The sequence below is a fragment of the Mastomys coucha genome, unplaced genomic scaffold, assembly GCF_008632895.1.
Source record: "Mastomys coucha isolate ucsf_1 unplaced genomic scaffold, UCSF_Mcou_1 pScaffold11, whole genome shotgun sequence".
Lineage (NCBI taxonomy): Eukaryota > Metazoa > Chordata > Mammalia > Rodentia > Muridae > Mastomys > Mastomys coucha.
The window spans coordinates 11,942,314-11,951,059 of NW_022196893.1; the positions used below are offsets into that span (position 1 = coordinate 11,942,314).

The following is an 8,746-nucleotide window of genomic DNA, read 5'->3' on the forward strand; positions in this document are numbered from 1 at the left end:
AAAAAAAAGAAAGCTCTGTGGTCAGATCTAGATTTCATATCTAAGCTCACACTCTCATTAGCCACATGACCTGAGCTAAGTAGGCTCTCTATGCTAGTTTTCTAATCTACACTCACAAAATTATTATTATTAATAATAAATTATTATTGTTGCTGTTGGTAGAGCCTGGCACTGGGGGCACATCTTATAATCTCAGCACTCAGAGGCTAAAGCAGGAGGATCAAGAGTTCAAGGTCAGCCTGAACTATGCAAGAAGCTGCAGGCCAGCTTATGTTATATGATGAGACACTGTGTCAAAGAACAACACTGAGAACTACTACCACCTGTCTTGGAGAGTAACCAAAGGTTACAGAGTGTTAATGGAAGTATATTCAACTAAATATACTACTTTGTTGGTATGAGCTCTAAGTACTATGAAAGCAAGAAGGGTGCTTTTCTACATAAACTCATACACTCTCACACACATATTATACACACACACACATAAATAATAATACATTTTTTTAAACTGTAAAGACTTTAAAGGACTGAACAGATGGCTCAGTGGTTAAAAGTGCTTCCTGCTCTTGCAGAGGACCCAAGTTCCAGGTCCCAGTACCCATGGTAGGAGTTACTGCCTGTAACCCCACTCCAGGGGATCCAATGCCTTGGGCACCCTAAGACACGTGCACTCACAGGGATACACACATACACATAATTCAAAACACAACAAAAATCTTTAAAAATAGTTCAAGAATAAGCTGGACTATACAAGACTCTCTAAAATCCAAACCAAAAAGTAGAAATTACAGAAATAAACAAATTACAAGATGTAAACTGTCCTATTTGTTCTGAGTAAGGTAATAAAGTCCTATGCTGTTTTGCTCTAGCCTTCTGGAGATGTGCATTCTCCCATGCCCAGGGCATCCACTTACATAAGCTATCCATCTGTTAGTCATTCAACAACCATCTTGGTTAGCTCCCTGTGCTGTCCTAGTGCTTATGGCCAAATAATCTTATAACTTAGTAATGATGCTAAGCCACTGATATTGACACTGGTAGCTTTAGGGAAAGTTATAATTATTCAATTTTTATTACTGTTGTTAATCTCTTACTGCATCTAACTCAGAAATCAAATTTATCAAAGGGGCCTAGGAATATAGCTCAGTGGTAAAATGCTTACCTAGCATGCAAGAGGTTCCCAGTACCACCAAAAGCAGCAGCAGCAACAAACAAATAAAAAAATTCTATAGATATGCACACATGCACATATAGAGCGACAGTCCATAGAGAGGCTAGCTCAGCCCACAGAGGAGGAAGACAGTTGTGACTTACTTCTGCCCTCACAGACATTTCACTTGCCATTAAGGGTTTTCCAACTTTCCCAGCAGGTGTAGAGAGTTAGGCTGATGAAATACCCTTTTTAGTTGTTTTAAGATGGGGTTTCTCTGTATATCCCTAGTTGTCCTGGAACTCACTCTGTAGACCAGGCTGGCTTCAAATTCAGAGATCCACCTGCCTCTGCCTCCCAAGTGCTGGTGAGTGCACGGTGGTGAGTTCACCACCACGCCCCGCTAAAGTAACATATATTTTAACAATTTTGGGGGGCAGAAGCACTTCAGGTGGAACCCAAAGTCTCGTGCATACATCACAAACAACTCTACCCTGAGCGATATCCCTCATCCCATGTTACTATAATAGATGATAAAGCAGAGGCTTAACCTGGTCAGACACTACTATTTCCATAGACTCTCGCTGCAGCAGCTGCAGACAGACTCACATAGTTTTGATGTGATTAATTCTGAAGAGGTGATCATGTAAACATCATGGAAGTTCAGACTTAAACACTGTCCTATCACAATTATAAGGGCTAAAATCTCAGGAAATGAACAATAATAATTTAAAAAATTAAAATGAGCTCTTACAGCAGCTACCAGCACTGTAGGACTTTGGTAATAATAGCAATAATTAATTTCAGTTTACATACTCATCTTTTTCTTTTCTTTTCTTTTTTTTTTTTTTTTTTTTTTTTTTTTTTTTTTGGTTTTTCAAGACAGGGTTTCTCTGTGTAGCTCTGGCTGTCCTGGAACTCACTCTGTAGACTATAGACCAGGCCTCGAACTCAGAAATCCACCTGCCTCTGCCTCCCAAGTGCTGGGATTAAAGGTGCGCGCCACCACCACCCAGCTTCATACTCATCTTTTTCTAAACAGACTTTTTTTCTCTCAGTTCTCTGGAAGGTCACCAAAGAAGAGAATAATCCAGAACCTAAGAAACAGTACTTCTAGGAAGAGGTAATATATGAAAATTATTAGCATATTACGGGTCAAGGCCACAGAGAAATAACAAAATCACACCATCTTAGTGTTGGAAGGGTATTATCGTGTGCTGACAAATACTTTCCAAGTGATGGAATTCTAAATGCTAAGGCCACAGAATGATGGTGGTAAAATCCCCACCTAAGGCCCTGTGTGATGAAGACTCTGCCAGAGGAATTACCTAGAAGTTACAGGAGGACAAAGACGAATAAAAGTGTAATTTTTCTAAGGAATTACCAAAGACCACCACATCCACTTCCTTACCTACCTTACCTGCCTTGCTAACTCTGGATGAGGAAGAAGCAGGGCCACAGTCCCACAGGCCTAGACTTGCTGCTGCTTATAATCCTGATTCACTCTGCTATACGGTTGTTTGCTTTGTTTTTAATCTAACGTGATTACGATTGTCTCTATTGCCCCTTCATTTCCCCACAAGGAAGTGTCCTAGTGCAACCATTAGTCCAGTGCCAAGTTCTTAATTTTACATGATAATAATCCTCAAGTATGTATGCAGAAAAACACTGAGCTTTCACTTTCTATCCTATGGGAAACTTCATTTACAGGCCATTGACAGAGATCTCAACAACTCTGGCTCTCAGAGCACAGCCGAGCACAATCACACAGATGCTGTGTAACTTGGCTCTGGATCAGGTTCTACCTCACAAGGAGTCCTTCTAGTTCCAAATCTTCTGGATTCCCCCTCCTAATTATGACTCTCAGGAATTTACCCAAAAGAACTACGGGAATTTACTCTATTAAATCCACAAAGCATATTTTACTGTTATTTTCTAGACAACTCTTAAAATATTTAGAACACACAATGTCAAAGACCGTCATCTGTCTTTATACATCTCCAAAGAGAAAAATGTGTGTTTTTTCTCATTAGCACCCTCCCTCCACACAACAGAAACCACCACAGAATACTCCTGCAAACTGTCTGAGCAAGTACAAAGGAGTATATGCTTTCAATAGTGAACCGAATCGTGGGAGTGGTTTATACATGGAAATTCACCAGTTGGCATGTAGACTTAGATTCATGGAGACAAATGGAATTTTTCTGTCAGATTTTCCAAGAGTTAACTAGTTTTTAAATTGATTATATCTTTCCAAAGTATTTACAGATGAAATGGTAGAATGTCTTGCATTACAAATATTGTTTTAAAAAATGGAAGAGGAAGGGGGAAGAGCGTTAGATCAGACTGGCATGCACTGCACACTGCTGAAGATGGTGGCAAGGCGCAAGTGGTGGTCCATCACTTCGGTCTCTACTTTCTTACGTTTGTACTTTTCCCTAACACAGACTGAAAGTAAGGCAGACATGGTGGCACACGCCTGTAATTCAGGCACTTGGGAAGAGCAGCTGGGAGAGCGAGGGAATGCAGTGCTCTTCTCAGCCACACCATAGCTAAAGCCGAGCCCAGAATACATGTGGCCATGCCTATAAATAAATAAATAAATAAATAAATAAATAAATAAATAAATAAATTTTAAAAGGATTAAAAATTAATTTTATGGCCTGGGAATTTAGGGTTCATACCACAAGTAGAGTACAGCACTACGTTTAAGCCCCAGTATCAAGTCTTCCACCCCTCAAAAAAAGTTAGCTCCTCAGTTTGAGGTTACTAGAGAGGTGGAAGGGGAGAACTGACAGAATCTAACAGGAGAAGACTGTGAGTGAGGATGAAACTGCCCAAAACTCAGACTGCTCTGCATGAAACAGTCACGGAATAACATAGAATAAAACAAAGCCCATTTACAAAACTAACGTCACAAACCTAGTGAATTTTAAAAACTTGTAAGGAACAAAGAGATCCTTGGGACCAATGAACATCATAATCTACCAGAGTCAAAGTTGTTAGCTTTTTAACATAAACCTTAATTCAACAGTCATTCCTCTCTGAACAAACAGTAAGAGTCACCTGGTTTGAGCACTGATCAACCAGGGCTATGGATATGTTGCACCGAACCCTTCCCCTCCAGGAATAAACCCATTATTATATATAATATATCATTGTTATAATAAAACCACTGTTGTGGACGAGGGACACACATACATAGTATCACAGAGCAAACAACAGAAGACCAACTATGATCAATAAAGAGACAAATAAACATATTGGTGTGTGTGTCTATAACCCGGCATCAAGGCTAACTCGGAGAGAATTGCTATGGAAAGTCAACCTGGGCTACATAACGAATTTGAAAAGCTATGCAGCCCAAAAGCTAGACAGAGACCTTGTCTCAAAAAACAATAACAGGAAAAGTAAATGTATCAAAGGAGATACCATGTATGTTAAATTCTAAAATATTTAATGCAAAAATAGTTTTTGTTTTGTTTTCTTTTATTTTACCTATTTTGACCTTCATTTTCTTACAGATATCTGAGGTGTAAGTAGAAGTTAGCAAACTGTCATTCAGATTCCTACCAAATGCCAGTATGTGCTAGACAGAAAGGATAAACATGACTCTCCTTATGCAGGAAGACAAAAACAAAAAACAAAAAACAAAAACAAAAGACAAAAAAAAAACCGCACATGTTTTAATCCCAACACTCTGGAGGCAGAGGCAGACTGTGGGTTCCAGCCAACTAGGGCTCCACAGTGAGAGCCTGTCCAGGTGTATTCATGCCATCCAGTAGAAAAGTAGTTCCAGACTTGTCAAAGTTACAGAGAAAACGAATGAACACTGCCAGCAGAAGGTGCCTATGTTGAGACATAGTAATGAGGAAAACTGAAGGAATAGAAATAAGACCAGTGAATGACAGTGTGTCCACCTGGAGGGGAAGAGAGTAGTTGGGGCCTGCAGATGTCATGGATGCAACTTGTAAGATGTCATGGATGTGAAGAAGCCTAAATGCCAGTCTAAGGACAGTACGGAGACTGCTAGCAGTAGAGGCTTTAAAGCCAGAGGTTCTCAACTGTGGGTCTCCACCCCTTTGGAGGTTGCCTAAGACGAATGGAAAACACAGATATTTACAATTCATAACAGTAGCACAATAACAGTTATAAAGTAATGCATCATTTTATGGTTAGGGTCACCACAACATGAAGTATATTAAAGGGTTGCAGCATTAGAAAGGTTGAGAGCCACTGCTTTAGGCAGAGAAGCTCTGATTTAGTCCATGGGCTGGCTCTATGTGTACAAACACATGTATATGTGCTTATGAAGCACAGATTTTTTAGGGGCATCTATCTGAGATGGCTTAGCAGGTAAAGGTACTTGCCAGCAAGCCTTGCAACCTGAGTTTAACCCCCAGATCCCAAATGGTAAAAAGGGAAAATAAATGCAAATTGCCCTTTGTCCTCCAGACATGCTCTATAGCATATGTGTACCCATATACATATACATAAGAATCATAAATACTGTAAAAATGATTTTTAAAGAACATTAGATGATGGGCAGGATGGTGATGACCCACACCTTTAATCCCAGCACTTGGGAGGCAGAGGCAGGCAGATCTCTGAGTTCAAGGCCAGTCTGGTTTACAGAGTGAGTTCCAGGACAGCCAAGGCTACACAGAGGAACCCTGTCTGGAAGGAGAGGTGGGGAAATCTTTGCTTAATATATTCCAAGTATGTTTTAAAAAGTTTTTTTTAGAAGAGCAAACCAAACCACTTAAGAGTGATTGTGGCTGGTGGAAAAATCACTTCTATCCCATACCGCCCAAAGATCTCAGGTTTCTCACTTTCCTAAGGAGCAGAAATAAGCCATCAGGTAAACAGCCACTTAGTTCAACTTTCGCCTGTGTGGTTTGTCCACCAGGCTGTGACTCTTGGGTGTCTGAGAAGCTCAGACAAGCACACATGCCTAGACTCCCTCTTAGAATTCTCCAACTGACAATACCAGAATAGGTTTCCATCTACTCACCCGGCCCGAGACCATCATCACTTTTTTTTTAAAGGTTTATTTATTGTTATATGTAAGTACACTGTAACTGTCTTCAGACACACCAAAAGAGGGCATCAGATCTCTTTATGGCTGTGGTTGTGAGCCACCATGGGGTTGAGGGGACTTGAACTCTGGACCTTTGGAAGGACAGTCAGTACTCTTAACCACTGAGCCATCTCACCAGCTCCCACTTTTTTTTTAATCACTATGCAAAGCAGCAGATTTCCTTAGTGATGGACACATGTCCACACACAAACACACCCTCCCCTCCCACAGTTAGCATTCTGACAGACAGGGAAGGATCGAGAGGCTTCCTTCAAAGAATCTGGAGACAGTGTCAATTAACAGTTGATAAGGAATGTGATTGTGCAAGCTTTCCTTGCTTCTGCCAACTATGTTCCAGGTGGGAACGCCACTATGAAAGCAATTCTCATTTTCTTGTCTGAATTTGCAAGATCTCAGGAAGCTGCCTAAAGCAAACTTACTAATTCTGTATAAAATTTATTTCACATTCCAAAGTCTGTACAAGGATAAATTTCTAACAGCATTTATAAATGATAAGAAAAATAAAACTCCATTGCCAGTCTCAGGGCATGAAGTTCAATAAGCTTAAGAAAGGGCCCAACAAAGTCATAGAAAGATTTTACACAAATTACCTAAAAAATAGCCTAAGGAAAATATTTCTGTTGGCATAATAAAATTTCTGTTTATAAAAAAAAAAAAAAAGTAGTGTATTTAGATCACCATTTTGGAGGAAATGTCCAAGATCAGTGGCGGCCTCTGATGAGAAGCTTTGAGGATGCATCAAGATACAGTGGTGTAAGAAGGCTAAGCATATGGGGTAGCCTATCTATCAAGAGTTAATGGCCTCCTAGCAGGGCGGTGGTGGCACACACCTTTAATCCTAGCACTTGGGAGGCAGAGGCAAGTGGATTTCTGAGTTCGAGGCCAGCCTTTGTCTACAGAATGAGTTCCAGGACAGCCAGGGCTACACAGAGAAACCCTGTCTCGGGGAAAAAAAAAAAAAAAAAAAAGAGCTAATGACCTCCTAAGTAGCATGTCAATCCCTTCTCCCTTGTCACCCAGTTGCTTTGTTTCTTAAGCTTCAGCAAAGAAGAACCAAAAGCACCTCACTGTGCTGAGTACACAATTACAGCCCACTTTCCCGGCAGCAGCCTACAGTGTCTCCCAGAACACAGAATAGGAGACCTCACTTACATCACCTCAGCACATTACCTCACTCCTCTCGTTAAACAAACATTTAAACAAAGATCTAAAGTTCAGAAATTCTAGGTGAAATCAAACCTCTATTTAATGGACACACTGGCCCAATACTTTCTTTCAAGCCTGGTCACACAACTTGCAAACTCATCCCACATTTACAAAATATGAGGGGCATAACTAGCCACACCTTAAAACTCAGAGATTTGCTCTTAAGGATTATTTTGTTTCTTCCACCAATCAGCAGAATAGCAGATGGACAGAAATACATTTCTAAAGCAAATCTCCTTAACAACAAAGCCCAATATAACTCTACAAAACCATCGGCAGTGGCGGAGGAAGGTCAGTGATACAGCATGTGCTTCACGTGCGCAAGGCCTGCTGCTCCATTTTGTGCATCACTCACCCCTTAAAAAACTCACCAAGCTAACACTGCTATCGCCATGGCAACCTGCTTCCTCCAACTCACTGATCACTGAGTGGTCATTCACAACCTGGCCTATAAATCATTATGCTTCATTTCTGTCAACAGTTTAATTTTTTAAATGATAATATCGCACCTGGTGGTGGTAGTGGTGACACAGTCCTTTAATCCCAGCACTCAAGACACAGAGGCAGGCAAACCTCTGAGTTCGAGGCCAGCCTGGTCTACAGAGCAAGTTCCAGGACATCTCTGAGTCACATCCATACAGAGTGACACAGAGAAACTCTGCCTTGAATAAATGAATCAATGAATAAATAAGTGAACAAAGTCTTTTCTTTAAAGTTGGCATTGTAGGGCAGGCCATTAATCCTAGAATCTAAGAGGTAGAGGGAAAGACAGGCATATCTCTAAAAGTTCAATGCCTGGCCAATCTACATAGTGAGTTCCAAGCCAGCAAAGGTTACAGAGTCAAACTCTCTCAACAAAAATATTTTTAAAAGTTAGTAATGTATACCTTTAATCCCAACACTTGTGAAATGAAGGTAGGAGTTGAAATCCAGCCTGGGTTACATGAGACTATCTCAAAACAAAACAACACAAATGACAGGTCTGGAGAGATGGTTCAGCAGGAACAATTCCTTGCTTCTCTTCCAGTTCCCAGCACTCACAATCAGGCGGATCATTACCATCTGAAATTCTAATTCCAAGGGATCCACTGACCTCTTCTAGACTCATAAGTTCTCTCCTGGACATGCACACACACAGACATACACACACACTCAGGTAACATACATACACACATATACTCACAAATAAATTTATTTACTCTTTTTAAAAAATTATTTTTCAGCCAGGCAGTGGTGGCGCATGTCTTTAATCCCAGCACTTGGGAGGCAGAGGCAGGCAGATTTCTGAG

General features: G+C 40.6%; 1 protein-coding gene across 1 annotated transcript in view; it reads right to left on the reverse strand.

The window, feature by feature from the left end:
* Positions 1-8,746, reverse strand: part of Mrtfa (myocardin related transcription factor A) — a 194,587-nt gene that overhangs the window by 161,631 nt on the left and 24,210 nt on the right. The window lies entirely within an intron of this gene.